The sequence below is a fragment of the Sciurus carolinensis genome, chromosome X (assembly GCF_902686445.1).
Source record: "Sciurus carolinensis chromosome X, mSciCar1.2, whole genome shotgun sequence".
Taxonomy (NCBI): domain Eukaryota; kingdom Metazoa; phylum Chordata; class Mammalia; order Rodentia; family Sciuridae; genus Sciurus; species Sciurus carolinensis.
In genome coordinates this window covers 94,458,387-94,476,615 of record NC_062232.1, presented here as the reverse complement: position 1 = coordinate 94,476,615, position 18,229 = coordinate 94,458,387, and the positions used below count along the sequence as shown (strand labels likewise).

Below are 18,229 nucleotides of genomic sequence, written 5' to 3'. Positions count from 1 at the left end.
CCAACAGAGGGTGCTGTAAACCTGAAAGAGGAAGACAACTTCAAGGGTACAAAACATTAGTGAGCTGTTAGAAGCCAGGTGGTCTATGGACGACCAGAAAGGTTTCTTCTGCTCAGCCCTAAATCACTAGGAACCTTGCTGTAGCTGATGAAGATTGATAGTGGATTCATAAGAAGTTGTATAACACAACCAACAACAGGGAGAAGTGGCCACACACTTAACATTAAGTTCCTATAGGAAAATAGAGGGCTGGCTCCTTTCTGAACATTTTTCTTTTACGGAGGGAGATAAAAAACAGAAATGGAAGATGGAGAATACCTTGTCAGAATTAAAGCAAATTTAAGTTTAGTCATACCAAAGACCAAATATATCTGTGACCATAACTCAAACCCTTACCTTTTTCAGTAATGAATATGATCTGGGAAATCAATTTTTTAATTTATTTTTTGTTGGTACATTGTATTTATACAAAATGAAGGGATTTATTGTGATACATTTGTACTTTCACATAGCATAATTTGGTCAATTTCATTCCCTGTGCCTGTTCTCTGGAAAGTCAATTTATACAGTACTTTTAAAAAGATATTTGTTGTGTAATAAGAAAAAAAATTCTGTGTGAAATAGATGCTTTGAAGGAAGTTGGAGGATGCAAGTATAATTTGCTCAGGCAAACAAGCTCTAAATTAAACAATTTGTATCATTCTCTCATTCAGTCATGTTTTGCATACCTTCGATACATCTGTAAGCTAGGTATCAGGAATACACAAATGACTTTGATGCTTTCTCTGCCTCCTCTGAAAAGAAAACCAAATTGTGATATTATAACTCTTCTCATTGTAGCCATTACCTGAAATTTGATCTGTAGCTAAGACACAGACACAAATATGTACATAATCTTTTCCTAATTCATTTTATTTATATTTTTAAGAAGAGCTAGACATCACACAAATTTTACAGAATTTTTTTTTTTTTTTCTTTTTTAGTCCTCAGAAAATTCTGTCTCAAGCATTAATGGGCACTACCACAGAAAATTTAGTAAATTTTGGTTAAAACTTTACAGGAATAGTACTTTCAGTCTTTCAAATTTATATGTCCTCCTGTTTTCTTAACTGGTAATGAGTGAATTCATTAAAAAGTAGATAGGGGATGCCATGTTACTCACTTGACTAGTAGCAGTGATTTGCAAGGGTAATTATTAAAATTTTACTCTTTATAGTGTATTCACCTCACAAAGTACAAAATAAAAACTGTTCTCCCTGGTGCTGGGAATATAGCTCAGTGGAAGAGCACTTGCCTAGCATGTGCCAAGTCCTAGGTTTGATCCCCAGTACTGAAAAAGAAAAAAAAAAATTTTTTTTTCTTTCAGAATAGATGATTTAATAGTACAGCAGAAGTAAATAGAGCACCTTTTTCAGATATCCTTAAAAATCCCATGTTAAGAAAAAAGGCTAGGGAGTTGAGCCCGGTCTCTCCTTTCTAATGCTAAGCCCCATATTAATAGCCCTCCTTGAATAAAATCTTCCTTACTTCTTGAAAAAGAAAAAAGAAAAAAGGCTAATTTTTAATGACATCGAATGATGGGAAAATTCTAAAGATAATCCCCAACCTATACAACAAATCTGTGTTGATATCCTTAGGTATTTAGGTGAATGGAAATCCACACACTGATGATTGGATTGGCATGTTAATCTCCTGTCACCCTAATCCATTTGAAGATACCTAACTCAAGAATAACAAAAAGCACTCAGCCCTACCTTTCTAATTGTTTAACTTCTGGAGAAAAGGCAGAGGTCATAAAACAAGAAAGATGGAAGAGTCTACCAGTTTATCCTTGTCACTTATTTCAAAAGTCAGCTACAATTTGTAATTTTACCATCTTAGCAATTTGTAAATTTCCCAAATGGGGAATGCTCTGAAATGTGTCATTAGTAGAGGGAGTAGATAGACTTAAATGTGTTTGTTTAATCTTACATCCTGCATGCAGGTCTATACCTGGAAAGGACACACCAAACTGATATTCTCTCAAAAATTTCACCTAAACCTCTGTGCATAAACTGTTTTACATAATTATAGAAACGGTTGTGTTGATGTGGAGCATTTGCATCTATTTTTGGGGGCCAGGTGTTGGGGATTGAACTTAGGGGTACTCTGCCACTGAACTATATCCACAGCCCTTTATAATTTTTTTTTTTTTTTTTTTTGGAGACAGAGTCTAACTAAATCACTGAGGCTGGTCTCCAACTTGCCATACTTCTGACTCAGTGTCCCAAGCGGTTGGGATCACAGGCATGCACCACCATGCTTGCCATGAATCTATTTTATAGTTTCTATCTAAGATTCTTTCAGAGCTTGTGTAAACTGTAGAAATAGGAAAAATTAAGAAAATGAATCTCCAAGATATTACTTGCATCTTGAAAAATCCCACCATTTTGATTTAGTAGAGCTCTAGTGGTAGCCAGAACTGAAATCATGGTAGTGGGAAAGAAACAAAAGAAGGTTAGGAGCTTTTGCAGATAGGTCCCCTTTTCTGGTCTCTCCTCTGTTCCACACTACTAAATGTTAGAGTGCCATTGTTCTCAGTTCTTACATCCCTCTTCTATCTTTCCTCTTTCTCTGGAGTCTCTTAGTCAGTCTTCTGACCCAAAATGCTGTGAATACTTTAAATTTCTTAAGTCTCAATACATATTCCTGTTCTACTCCTGGAATTTCTAGATTTATATTCCTTCTGTTTGTTTATTATCTTTATTTGGCTATCTCATTGGCATTTCAAATTTAACTTTACCTCCATCAACACCTATTCTGTTTCAGTCTTTCATATCTCAATAAATGGCAGTAAAGTCTACCTAGTTTTTCAAACTAGAACCCTTTTAGTTATCCTTGATATCTTTAATATTTTCCTTCCCATTATCCCACATGTACAATCCATAGATGAATGCTTATATTTATACATATATTTATATTTTATATATATATGTATATATATATAAGAAGTGAATTAAAGAGGTGAATATATATATATAATTCACCTCTTCATCTGCACTATCACCAACACAGTTTAGGCTACTGTCATGTCTCCCAGAGGCTACTCCTAGAGTCTCCTAAATGGTCTTTTCTACGTGTAGAAGTCACAAAGTTCTTTTAGAAAATTTTTAAAAATTATCATATTGCCCTATTAGTTAAAACTCTTTTGTCTTAGTCAGTTTTTTTTTTTTTTTTTTTTTTTTGTCACTGTGACCAAAAGACCCAACAAAAACATTAAGAGGAAGAAAAGTTTATTTGGTTCATGATTTCAGAAATCTCAGTCCATCGTGGGTAGACTCCATAGCTCTGGGCCTGAGGTGAGAGAGAACATCATGGTGGAAGAGAATGGCAGAGGAAAGTAACTCAGGACATGGTAATCAGAAAGAAGAGAGAGCTCCACTCACCAGGCACAAAATATAAAGCCCAAAGATGCACCCCCAGTGACCTACCTCCTCCAGCCACACCCTACCTGCCTATAGTTACTGCCCAATTAATCCATATGGGTAGATTAATGCACCAATTAGGTTAAGGGTCTTATAACCCAATTATTTCACCTCTGAACATTCTTGCATTGTTTCACACATGAAATTTTGGTGAACATCTCATATCTAAACCATAATACCTTCTCATGATTTTCTTCACTCATAATAAAATCCAAATTAATTTCCATGGCATACAAGTTTTTAAATGATCTGCCCCCTAATCGCTTCAATTCAGTGAAGATACTCTGCCCTTGATCACTACTCTCCAGTTGTTCAGGCCTCCCCTCAGTTCATTGCATGTGACCGACCCCTCCTCATTTTGGTATTTTCATACATGCTCATCCTCCCATCTAGAATGTGTTCCATCATTGGCTTACATGAATGGCTCATTATCATTCTTCAAGATTGATACCTTAAATGTTGACTCTTTGAAGACACCATCCTGACATCATACCCACCATGGGGCCCTCATTACATGTCATCACCTGTCTATATTCATTTTCTTCCCTGAACTTACTGAGTTATATAATTTTTTGATTCATTATTTTCTGATACTCTTACCAGATTGCAAACTCCATAGACTCAGGTGCCATATTTGTTTAATTCACCTATAGATATATTACCTAAAAGGTTCTCAATAACTATTAATACCTAAAGGAATGGATATGGGTAGACCCAGGGCCAGAATTAAATTCAGTGTTCTTTCACCTCATTTTTATATTTTGAACTCTCTGAGAAAATTTCACTAACATCAACTCTAGTTTTCTGTCTCTGGGGAGAGATGTAGTGTCTAACTTAGTGGTAACCATGTACACAGTGACATTTTAATACTTATCTAATGTTAAAAGGTCAGATCCATTTCCTAGTGATAAAAATAGTGAATATTCCTTCAGTGTTACACACCACTTACTATACGATGTTTTAATTTTAAGTGCATCATTTCATGTAGTTCCTGAGAAATAGGTAGCATTGTCCCATTATACAGATAAACAAACTGAAGCTCAAAGAGTGGTTAAATAACTTACCCCACCCAATCAATTGGAAACCAATCTGATTTACTTCAAAGCCTATGCTCCTGGTAATTTTTCACGACCTCAATATAGTTTAAAAAGTCAGAGTGAAGAGTGAATAGCATGTGTTTCACTTAGAGGGACTGATAAAAAAGGGAATAGAATATTTAAAGAACAGTATTTGGGGTAAGGCCCGATACTCATTCCAACACACTAAGTTCCTCATAACTTAATTAGTTAGAATTTCAAAGGGCATCTAGCAATGTGTATTTTAAGTAATGATTTTCCTGGGTCCCTAGGCAGTATGTACTTAAAATGCATTTGAAATCCTCATGTATTGGGGTGACCATGTTTTATTCTTTCCATTTTTTTGTTTTTGGGGTGACCATGTTTTATAAAATCAAAGGAGTAATTGGGCGTGGTGGCGCATGCCTGTAATCCCAGAAGCTTGGGAGGCTGAGGCAGGAGGATGGTGAGTTCAAAGCCAGCAAAACTGAGATGCTAAGCAACTCAGATCCTATCTTTAAATAAAATAAAAAAATAGGGTTGGGGATGTGGCTCAGTGGTCAAGTGCCCCTGGGTTCAATCTCTGGCACCAAAAAAAAAAAAAAAAAAAACAAACAAAAACCAAAGAAATTATATTTCAGGTATTTTGTGTTATAATACCATTTTCCCCATTCTGACTTTTTTTTGTTTTTCATTTTTTAATGGTGCATTTTAAAGAACAGAAGTTTTTGATTTTGATGAAGTCTAACTTATTTTTTTCTTTTTGGATTGTAGTTTCAGTATGATATCTAAAAATTCTTTACATAACTCGAGGTCACAAAGATTGTTTTTCTTCTAAAAGTTAAAAATTTTAGCTCTTAAATTTAGGTTTATAATCCATATGGAGCTATTTTTTGCATATTATGTGAGGCAAGGGTCTAAATTCATCTTTATTTGCATATGGACAGCCAGTTGTCCCAGCATCATTTGTTGGAATAACTATTCTTTTCTCATGGTTAGCAAAAATCAATTAATCAAAAATATAAGCATATTTTTCTAGCCCCTTAATTCTATTTCTTTGATCTGTGTACCCTTATGCCAATCTCATATGGTCTGCAATCTCTATACTTTTACAAGTACATTATACCTGCTTCCATTAAAGTATCTCTTTCCCCTTGGTGAGCTTGCAGCCTCGTGTGTGTATGTGGTGGGGGAGGGGCAGGGAATTGAACCATGGGGCCTTGTACACGCTAGACAAGTGCTCTGCCACTGAGTTATACCCACTGACCCTGAGTTTACAGTCTGGATTGGAAGACAAGTCTAAGTCAAAGATATATTATTGGTGTAATAAAATGCCAAATAAAAATGGACAATAATAAATGTAATCATGTTAAGTCTTAGGGTTATCATTGAAGTTTAAAGTTCCCAGATCTGGACCACTTGTGACACATACTGAAATGACTATGACTACGTCAACTGCCTTAAAACTTTATTCGTGTTCTTCATTATAAATCTCCTTTCACTGGGAAACCATGGATTCATATTTATATACAAAATAAAATCTAGATATTAGTGTCCCAACTTAGTTACTTTAGCAGGTACTTTGAGCAGATGAAAGTAAGTTTTCATGAGTATTACAAAGCAGTGTCAGTGCAGTACACTGACTCCAAGGAATCTGAACATTTTAAAATTAGTACTAAATGGCTGACAAATAACAGTAAACTGGAAAACTCATAATTGCTTACCAAATGCTTCTGCTAAGAAGGGGCAAGATGACATGACTATAATCATCTCTTCATTAAAAGTAGATATGTTGGTGGACAGAAGATAAATAGCTTTGGTAAAGATCACACCTAGAATGACAAAGCCCATGACTAGACACCTTATGATTGTCTAGAGGAAGTTAGTATAGTTGTTAACTATGTGGTACTTCAGGCACTCAGCTGATTTATACTGAACTATGTGAGAATTATAAATATGAAATTTATAAAAATTTGAAAGCACCACTAGACTGTGATTGACAACAGTTTTAGCCAACAGTCCACCTTCTTATTATTCTTCCTCTTCCTCCTCCTCCTCCTTCTGTAATACTGGGGATTGAACCCAGGACCTCATGCAACCTAGGCAAGTGCTCTACTACTGAGCCGCACCCTCAGTCCTTTTTATTTTTAATTTCGAAACAGGATGTCACTAAGTTTGCCTTGCCTCCCCTTGAACTTGCCATTTTCCTCCCTCAGCCTTCTGAGTAGCTGGGATTATAGAGCTGCACCATCATGCCTAGCCAACACATTTTATTAAGACATAAGCTTGACCTCTCCTCTGAGCTCCTGATTCATTTTCCCAAGACATTTTTAGCCTGTGTAACTCTATAGGCACTTCACACTCAAAATGCCCAAAACCAGTCAACAGCTCCTCATCCTGTTTCCTATACTGAAGTATGGAAAAAAATATCTAAGTCAAAACTTTAGGTACTCTTGGTCTCCATGCTATGGGTATACCACCTTTATTAGTGAAATCCTTGAATCTTCCTTTGCTCTCACCCTTACATCTAAAGAATCAGTAAGTACTGCTTACTCTACCTTTTTTTTTTTTTAATGTACATCTATGGCTTTATACCATTATAGCAGATCGTTCTTGTGTCTGTAAGTACATCAGCATCATCAGGCACTTCTCAGAGGGTATCAGAACAGGGACATGGAGTCTACACTGTTACTAAACTCATGTGGAAATGCAGGAGGGTGTGACTGTCCTGACAGAACTTACATGGCCACCTGGCCACAGTTCCAGGCCAGGCCCCACCTAAAGGAGGGGCCAATTGTAATGCCAAGCAATTTGTTTTCATAAACCACACTGGTCTTTTAACTAAATGATTATCCCAAACTAAAACCACAAGAGTAACTTCTAATTTAAAATCAGTTATAAGTTAGGAACTCTTAAGAACCAGAAGAAATTCAAATTTTGGGGTGGGAGCTTGAGGTAATATTGGTAATATATATTGAGCAGTTGAACAAGTCCAAATTGTACACCTTTGGAGAACTGTTTCCATTTTAAATGTTCTTATCCTTTTCTTGGCATGTTCTATTGATTTACTGCTAACTGAAATACAACATTTACTAATTAATCTAGACTTTGTCAGTTTGTCAAAGCAGAAGTTTCCAAGTAATGCATCTATTACTAAATATTGTCCATACATCTATATTATGGAAACAATACATCTTTATATTTAAAATATCTGAATAGCTCTATAATACAAAATGCTTTTAATAACAGTACAAACTGGAAAAAATAAATCAAACAAGGCTAACTCTACCTTTTTAATAACTCTGTATTCCTTCTGCTTATCTGTGTCCCACTGCCACAATGTTAGTTGGGATCGTCATCCTCCCAACAGTCTCTTAACTAGTGAGCCTACTCTCCCTACCTTTACCATAGTGCAGCCAAAGTAAATAATTTTAAGATGTGAATATGACCCACTCATTCATTTGCTTAAAATCCTTTAAAAGTTCCCATTGCCTAATAGTAAAATAGAAATTCCTTGGCACATAGTTCAAAGCTATTTATGACCTTTGCTCAGTCTGTGTCAGTGTGACCCATCATTGGCCATACTCTAGCTTGTCTTAGTTCTCCAAACTTATCACATGTCCCATTGTTTCGTGACTCTTCTTTCTTTTTAGAACATCATTCTTACTCCCACAACATGCCTTCAGACTCTGCCTAATTCCTATCATCTTCCGTGTCTAATTTTAGAATAATATTCCCAATGAATAGTATATTATTTCCCCTGATTCTCCTGAGAGCTGGTTAGCTACCTAAATAACCAAATGGTACAACTGTTTACCTCCCCAACTAAAAGCGATTTTCATCCCTATACTTTCATTTGATGCAAAGGACTTGACATCAAATGAAATAATAAAAATCATAGAAATAATAAATAGCATTGCTAATGTTTTGTGTTCTAAGTATGTTACATGTATTGTTAAACCCTCAGGAAAACCACATGTAGTAAGAACTGTCAATTATCTCAGTTATTCAAATAAAGAAACTGAAATAGGGAGGTGTGGAGTTACACATCCCACATGATCAAAATGCAAGAAGTGGAACAAAAATTTGAATAGAGACAGCCTGGTTCCACAGCCTGGGCAGTTTTTAACTTTTACTCTCTAAACATAGATTTTATAATGGTCCTCACCCATGTGGGGAATCCTGAACTCTCATGTTAGACACAGCAGGATATCCAGAACAAGGAGACCATATTAGTATGCACAGATCATTTGTTTTAAGCAACCTGTAAGATTTCCTCATTTTCAGGAAATGCTTAATGAATAAATGGAATGATATGGTTTGAGCCATGGCAGGAAACCAATGAGCAAGAGGTGACATTGGTTTCACATTCCAGACTTACAATAGGCTGTTAAACTACTTCAAAATAGGAAACATGCATGAAGCAGGTGTTCCTTTGTCCATCAAAGCATTGTGATTCAATGTCAAGTTCTGGTTTACAGTAAAAATTCAGAACAAAAGATAATAGTAAATGAAAATAAAGGTGAAACACACATAGAAAGGAAGTATAAGGTATTATTGACTTCAAGTTAGTTTAATTCTTGAAGCTTCCAATCTAAAAAGGGGTCCAGAGTGCAGCTAGAATTGAGTATAATTTGTAGCAAGGATAGATTTGAAATCCCCAGGGTACTGTGTTATGCTGAGAATGATAATAATAGACTTCCAATGAGTTTAAACTTTCTCTCCATTTTGCACCATTAGTCTCTCAATGATGTGCAACTACTTGCCCTGCAGAATAATAAACCCGGAGAATTGGACCTAGTTAAGAACTCTAAATGTTAGATCTTTCACTTTCTATACTTCCAAGCTTGAGCAGACTTTGGTACTTTTATAGACGGAAGCTACAGTACATGTTTATATGGAGGAAATCACATTTGTTCCTGCTCCAAATTCTCTAAGCAGTGCCTCATGTTCTTTGCATCATTCTATTTCTTTATCAAACTTGTCAAAATTTTTTAAAAATTAGGATTATGATACATACAGAAGAACAATTTTGTGAACCAGGAGATCTCAAACTGTAAGCGGTAAGAAGTGTCATGCACACCCTACACAGCAGTTACAGTTTACAAAGCATAAAAAAGGAGGTATTTTGACCTTTTTGGTGATTGGCTGTTAAGCATAACATTTTTGTTAAGGCTAGCAGAGCTGTTTAAGCTGATTGGTCTATAGCTAACTGGTTTAATTTCACTGAATCATGCTGTCCAGGACATAATGCTTATATTTTTTATTTTGTTTATGATTGGAGTTAGCCTTTGGAGGAAACTTAAGTTTTGGCTCCATGACCACAATGGGATGTTGGCCTTGGCGTGTATTAAACTGTGTACTCCATTTATGATTTTGTTAACAAACTTTACCTTGTTGATCACCCATTCCTATGTGAAGTGCCATCTACTAGGGGGATACCTGGGAAGCAATCTGACAAATTAAAACCTTTTCAGTTGAGAAGACTTTTTAGACCTAGGACACCATTTGCAATACAAATGAGCTCTCAATGTGTGTTAAATAAGACATTTATCTTCTCTCAACCTGTGTGGTAAGTTATCTTGCTTGCACAGACTACTTTCACTTTAGAAGAGGAGGACAATGCCAGAACATGCAGCTTATGTTACCAAGAGGCAGGAATACTTTCCTGTCATATAAAGTACTTTAATTAGTAAGTTTATACCAACACTTTCTCTATAGCACAGTAAAAAGATCAGTTCGGTATAGAGTAGACATACTGAATTGGGACTCAAGTCATTCTTTCTTGCTGTTCTTCCTATAATATGAAGGATTTGAATTAAGAAGATCTCTAAGGTTTCTTCTTGCTCAAATGTTTTCCTAAATGTTTAATGCTTATATAATATTTCACTGAACAAACGTGCTTGCTTACATGGTTGCATTAAGCTCCAACAAAAATTTGAAATGAGGAATATTGGAGTTTATTTCTCTGCAACCATTCTTTAGACATTTCTACTAAACTGCTGTGTTCCTGAAATCCTTCCCATTTAAAACTCTGATGATATTCCTGTGTTACATGATTCTTAGAGAATGATTCATCTGATAGAGGCTTAAGAGTTCCTCTACTCAGTTTTATTTATATTTAAAATCCATAGGAATGCATGTCTGATAGTGTCATATTGAGCGTTAAAACCAATGTGTGTGTGTGCATTCTGGAGAAAGTGAGTCTCTAAAATTTGACTATATACTAGTTTGTGCCCATCTGACTTTATACAAGTCAAACACTACAAAATACGCAATGTGCACTTCGAGGTAATTTTTCTACTGAAAATACTGTATAAGTGCTTACAACTTTTTATGCATGTGCTTCTGGAGAATAAAATACTTAGGGCAGAGTCTTCAATTTTGATACCAGAAATCCCTATGTTATTATCAAAGAAAGAGACAGGGAGGCAGGAAAGAACTTCTCTTAAGCTTTTGTGATTAATTTATATTTTTAATCTTTGTAATGTGCACTCAGAGGCTCATTGGATATATTATTAATAAATAAATTTGATGAGTTGACATCATAGTTCTTTCTAGAAGGAAAAGCGAAGTTGTGCAAGGAGGCATATAAATGAGCACACACAGAAGGGACATTTCTATAAAAGGTGGGATATTTTTGTTTTGTTTTGAAGTGATAGAAAATATTTTCTTTTCAAGTGCTCTTAAGAAAAAAGGACTATTTGGAAAGTGAAAAGGAAAAGGAAATTATTATAACCACTCAAGATAGAACTGTCCAAGTGCATTATTACCTAAACTGTTATGTGCACCCATGTATTAGCTGGTAGAGAGAAGGTCTCTGGAAATTTCTTCCCTCGATCTTCCCTACCACCTACTTGAAATGGATTGATACATTCTAAAGGTACATATTTTAAAAAGACATGGTCAAACAAGTCTTTCCTGATAATCCCTGTTACCTATTGCTTACTCTTCATCTGGTTTTGAGTACTTAAGTCAATGGGAGGCCCTTTAATGAGTAAGTCAATTGAAGAAATCTAACGTCGATTGTTAATACAAGTGGTGGGAAACCCAGAGAACTGTCCATTCCACTATAAAGAACACTTTTTGTGGGTATATGAAAATAAAAATCATATCTGTTGGATATAGCATTCATTCTCTTGGACAGGTTTGGATCAACACCAATCCAATCTTAATTCTGAAACACTCTGTCTGCAAACAGTTCCACCATGAAAGTTTTACAAGAATATATTTTCAAAACTTAATGAACTTATATATTTTAGTCCTTTTGATAAGATGGAGAAATAGAACTTAGGATCAAGTTGTGGGAGCAACTCCATTCAAAATAACATTTGTAATTCATCTTTTATGGTGGAGGACTTCTGTATATGATCAATCTCATTTATTTAACAGTGCATCTAATCATTGGAAGGTTTGGAGTATGATATTTTTCTGGCTTTCTGTCATAATTTCAGAGTCACACCATAATTAGAATCTATAGTCTCCTCTGCAATGATTTGGTGGCCTGTAAAAATTTGAGCAGGTACTTTAAGTTGTATATTCAATGATGAAGATTGATTTTTGTTCCAAATCGGATGTAATCTTTAACCAACTTCCTCTAGACACCTATCTTTGGGTAGAGTAGAATAAGGGGTCCTATGAGAAAATGAAACTAGGCCTTCTATTATGGCAGGTTTCTAAGAATCATTAATCATCAGAAAACAATCAACCTACAATTCAATCATTGACTCAGACATCACCAATGATTAGTTCTTAAATTTGTAATGCCTGAATATTGAGTGAACATCTGTACAACTGGCAGGTCAATGGTTTTCATCTCTTTTATCTGAGCAATAGATGTTGGCTTAAGGTAGAAGTAGAAACAGAACAGATTGTTCATTACAAAATCCCAATCAATTCAGATCTGGAAACACTCTCAATAAAGGTTAAAAATATCAGCCATTTAGAACCATACCTATCTAGTGCCACTATTAACAGTTAAATTCAGTCTTTCATTAAGATTTTGTATAACATCTACTATGTACCAGGAATTATGTTAGGCACTAGAGCTCTGGAATGAACAAGGGAAACAAAAAGTACCTACCCTTGAATTGCACACAATCTAGTTGAGCAGACAGCAAATAATAGAACAATTATAATGCTGGGGAACAGTAAGTGTTAAGTTAGAGAACATAAAATGTGCTGTGTAATGATGGAGAAGAGCCACCTAATCCAGCTTGGGAGGATAAAATTTGACTTCCAGGAATAAAGGTCTAAACCTCTGTCTCTTCTATAAACTGGGGATAATGTTAATATTGCTAGTAATCCCTTTGTAAAATCAAATTGCTTCTCAAGTTTTAGGTATTATAATTATTTGTAATATTTCAGATGATGCAACATCCAAATGAATGTTTTATTTGTTTGCCTTGGGTCGTAATATATTTTTCAAAAACCTACATATTAGAATGATCACAAAGGGGAAATAAAATTTTCCTCTTTTCAAAGATTAAAAACACAAATTAGATTTAGGGGAAGATTAAGGAGACTGAGTGAACTTTGAAACTCTTTCCCAGTCCAACAGTATTAAAATAGTTATCTTTCAGAACTTCCCAACATAATTTCTCAGCATTATCAAGGAATATATTCCTAATAGTGATTTGTTGCTAATACATAATATCCACACTGGTCAGGCAGAGATGGTAATGAAATGGCTACAATCTGTTTTTCAGGACATAAAATTGTGCTGTACACCAAAACATATAATAACCCAAATGGCAGCTTCAGAAATTCTGGTATTAAGTCTTTTGAGAAATTACATTGTATCAAATACATACCCCATCTGGTAGACTATTATCCTAAATGATGATCAATGAATGCCCAATAACCTATTACCAAGGAGGGTGGTAGAAATAAATTGACAATCATAATCTGACAACTATAAGTTGGTTCACTGGTTGATTGTAGTTACCAGCCAATGTATTTTAACTTATGTTTGTTAGTTTTAAAATTAGTTGAAGAATTTTCATAATGGAGAACTGAGCTTAAAGGACAACAAAAAGTGTTCTGCTCTTGCAACTAGATAATCATTTGCCTTTTAATATTTTTATAAAATGGTCAGTTCTTATTCTTGTGAGCATAAACACATTTGGGAAGTTGAATTAAGTCTATATTCATCTCAGAAGTACAATTTTCTCTTAATTTTATATTATAGTACAGTAACAATTAACTCTCCACATGCAGAATATAATGTACTGCCATTTACTTTGCATTCTGATAAATGCAAATCAGTACAATCACATAAGGATGTTTTAAAGATGAACTCAGTGGTTAGTAGGCTGTGAGGAGATTAAATTTCTATTGCATTTTGGATAGTCTTCTTGCTTGTTTATGTTCAATAGCTATCTGAGGCACATATATTGTAAAGGGAGTTACCACTGTGTGATTCTAAAAATTCTAATGATGTAAGTGAAGCAAAATTGTGAGAGGTGAAGCAGAGGCTGAGCTATCCAAGGGGGGTGTCATTACATGAAGGGGTAGGCAGCCTAATGGAGCTAAAATAGCTATGGACTGTGAGCATGGGGCAGACTGACTTCTAGTCCAGATTCTGTCACCAGATGCTTGACTTGTCTTTATTGATCTGTTAAATGAATAACTTAGATTAGATAATAATCTAATATAATTATATTCTATGGCTGTATTGCTAGAAATTTTTTTTCTGTCAGTCCATATTTTCCAAAAGTGAGGCCTAGGAAATCATTTTAAGACTCTATAAACAGAAAGGGAAAATTGCTTTATTTCTGATAGGAAAATAACAAATATATATAAATCTTAACAGAAACCAGAATTTATAACATAGAATTACAGATCCTGAAAAAAAAAGCACACATAATTTCATGAATTAAATAGTATCTCTGGAGACTATATGTATGTATGTGTGTGTCTGTGTGTGTGTGTGTGTATATATATACACACACACACACACACACACACACATATATAAAATATATATAAATGCAGTTTTGAGTGTGGTTTCTACTATTTGAAGAACCCAAAACTATGTTATTCACTTTGATGATATATATTTTATTTGCCTTATATGATAGAAACCACATTAAATTTGGAAACAAGAATTTAAATCTTATTTCTAGTTGCACTAGGGCTCAGGAAACTCATTGACTCTTAATTTATCTTATTTTTTTAGTATAAAAGAAAAAACGGAGTCTCAAAGTTTATAGGTTATATGAATATTATGCATTCCAACATATGAGATATTAGGCTTAAATCCTAAACTCTATATCATACTTTAACCAAATATAAAGTATTACTAAATATGAGGAAGAAAGGACACTAAAAATAATAGAATGGCTTTAGGAGCCAGAACTTAGAAATTGAATTGATAACAGATACTTGCCCTCAAAATGAAGGGTTATCACTAAGCATGGGAAGCTTTATGACCAGTCTCTAAAGTATCTTTAAGGCCAGTATCTAAAACTGGAAGAGAGTTATATAAGCTCTGGTTTTCCAAGGAGCACAAAAGAGATCATGTAATCATCTGATAGTTAATGAACCTATGAACTTTGGCTCTGTGTACTTGAAATAAATTAACCAAATCCCTGCTTTACACACACATAGGAAAACTACTGTGAGTATAATCGAATTTGAACAGATCATGGAAACCCAGAGAAAAGTAGAGGATGTGATCAGTATGGAAAAAAGGCATATCTCAAGGGAAAAAAAGTCACATTGATTTAATACTTCACAGAAACAATAAAGAAGGAATTTTACAGTTAAGAAGTCAGGAAAATTTCTATTTTCTTCTTCTAAGAGTATAGGAAATGTCACCTCATTTAAACAGAGGGAGAAATATAAGATCAGATAAGTCTTCAGGAAAATGCAAGCCAGAGTGCTGTGGGGTGTCATCATTAAAGTAAGGACAGATCAAACAAGCAAACAAAAAACCAGTGACAGCCACAGCAATTCTATAACTAGTAAAAAAAAAATCTTTCAAAAATGACAGCAATTTTTTTTTTCACACATGCAAAAGTTGAACGAGTTTATCACCAACAGATTTATATTATAAGAAATGTTACCGGGCCCCGGTGCCCGCTGGGTCCTCGGCGGCGGTGGCGCCCATGGCGGCGGCGGCAGGCAGCAGCGCAAGCGGGATGCTTTCCAGGTGCTCTTTTGCTCGTCAGCAGGTGGCTGAGCGGGTACATCTTGCTCTCCAGGTGTGCTGGGATTTTCAGCTAGGAAGGGAGGGGTGAAATGTGTTCCATCCATCTCAATGAAGCCCTTTTAAAGCTGAGACCAAGAAAGGATCTGTCAGTCTGGAGACTCTCTTGCATGAAATGATACATGTTTATTTATTTGTCACGATAAAGACCGGAAAGGACATGGTCCAGAGTTTTGTAAACATGCATCGTATCAACAGCCTGACTGGAGGCAATTTAACGGTGTACCACACCTTCCACGACGAGGTGAAATGAGTATCCGCGGCAATAGTGGCGCTGCTACTGTTCTTGCCAGCACAGCCAGCCATACTACGGCTATCTCAGATGCGCCACCAACAGGGCCCCTCTGCTCACAACTTCTGGTGGGCCGAGCACCGGAAAACCTGTGGAGGCACCTACCTCAAGATCAAGGAGCCAGAGAACTACTTAAAAAAAGGCAAAGGGAAGGCCAAACCCAGCAGGCATCCAGGGTCAGCAGCAGAGGATGCAGACCAGCCCAGTAGATGTGAGGCACAGCCCTTGGTCCCTTTCAGTGGGTAAAGGTATGTTCTGGGAAAGAGGAGCGGTTCACCTATGCCTGAGAAAGTCATTACCTCACATGCCATCAAAGAAACCAAAGATCTTTTTAATCAAGGCCATTCAGCAGATGCCCTAAGATCTGATTCCAACATTGAGGTGAAATTTGAACAAAATGGCTTAAGTAAAAAATTATCTCATCTGGTCTCCCTTGTTGTCAGTACCAGTCACCAAAGCATCCTAAGCAGTTACTTTCCCAGGGTCTCAGTTGCCAATCAAGAATTTCAGAAGTGGGACCATTGGCAATGTCGCTAAGCATGCTATCTCTTCTGGTTCTCAGAGAAGGGTTCTGGCTTCTAAGATATCCCTGAGAAATTCCTCCAGATCGAAAGCATCGGCATCTACAACTGCCGTCCAGGGAGGGAGTGGGTCAAAAAAGAGAGGTCACGAAGCAAATGATCCAGGCTGGAAGACAAGACTGTTCTTGACAACTTTTTTATCAAGAAAGAGCAAATGCAGAGTGGTGGCAGTGATCTGAAGAGCAGCTCGTACCCTGCAGTGGCAGGTCCGAGTTCCAGCAGCTCCTGTGCTCAGAGCCAGCTGGTCAGCTGTCCAGTTTGTCAGAATGAAGTTCTGGAGTCGCAGATCAATGAGCACTTGGACTGGTGCCTAGAAGGTGATGGCCTCAGAGCCAGAAGCTGAGAAGCCTCTGTAAAGGGTTGGAGTCTCACATGCTGCCTGTAACCTCAGGAACCACGGCCAGTCATGGGGGGCTCTGGTCAACACCCAGTCTGTGGTTAGAGTCTGGCTCACACAGCCAGCAGTGTTCTGTTTCACTCCAATAGAAGAGAGTTGGTATTTGAGTAAGTGCTTGTAGTCCCGGCCACTCGGGAAGTTGAGGTACAAGGGTAGCTTTGAGCTCCTGAGTTTGAAACCACCATCTCAAAAAGAAAAGGTTCACGTCTCAGGGTGCTGGGTTTACTCCACCCTACCTACACCTGCCCAGTTTGTTCTGCCTGTGCAGTTTTAGGTATTTTTTGTTCTTTCTTGCTCTTAAAGGTTTTAAAATCTATTAATATTTATATATTCTTCTCAAAATATATGTCTCAGGAATCCTGCCGGGTATTTGGTTAAGTTGAATATTCCTTTACTAATGGTATTAAAACTCATTCCCTGAACCGATGTTAAATCTCCATAGTGCTAGACATGCCAAAACCTAGATAATCTAAAGGTGTGGCATTTGGTAATGGCAGGGTACTCAAGTTTGGAGTCTTTATCTTTTTGAAAAATCTTAATAGGAAATAAATTTTTGATATTTTAAATAATAATCTTTTATCTTTTCCACCTTTATTAAAGGTAGCAAATTTTTAGTGAAGAATATTGTAAAATTAATTTATTGTGGAATATTGCTTGTAATAGCCTCTAATTCTATAGCACAGATTTTCTATCAAGTTTAGCTTCTCAGAATTCAGTAAAGGGAGTGGTTACAAGTCAGCCGTGGGAAGTAACTGGCCCACGTGGCCTGAGGGTATTTGAAACCATTGTGATAAAAGGGATACGGTTTGTGCACTTGTTTTTTTCCTTTTCTTTGTTCCTGCTGGGGCACAGAGATGACCTCCCTGTGGGTTTGCGTTCGTCCAGGGTGCCTCTGCGTGTCTACTTTCCCTGGCTTCGGTCGCACTCTGGGTGACCTTTCCGTAGCATTCACCAGTTTACCATTCCCGTGCCACAGGAGGCTGCTTCTCATGGCGCCTGCTCCCTGTCACACCCGCCACTCTGCCGTCCCCAAAGGTCTCCATGAAGAGGTGCTTTTGTTGCCGTGTGCAGGGGTCCTTTCCCTGCTCTCATGTTTGTGTGCCATGTGTGAGACTTTCCCACCCGTTGTAGTGGTCTCGGTCTGGGGCCATCGTGAGTAGTGCTCCTGCGCACATTCCTGCTTCTGTGCACGCTGGGGTGGCCTGTGGGCTGCCTGTGCTCCTCCAGC

The 18,229-nt window shown here is 36.7% G+C and overlaps 1 pseudogene; it reads left to right on the top strand.

Annotated features, from left to right (window-relative positions):
* Positions 1-10,796: 10,796 nt before the first annotated feature.
* Positions 10,797-16,947, top strand: LOC124971614 (DNA-dependent metalloprotease SPRTN-like; annotated as a pseudogene).
* Positions 16,948-18,229: the final 1,282 nt, after the last annotated feature.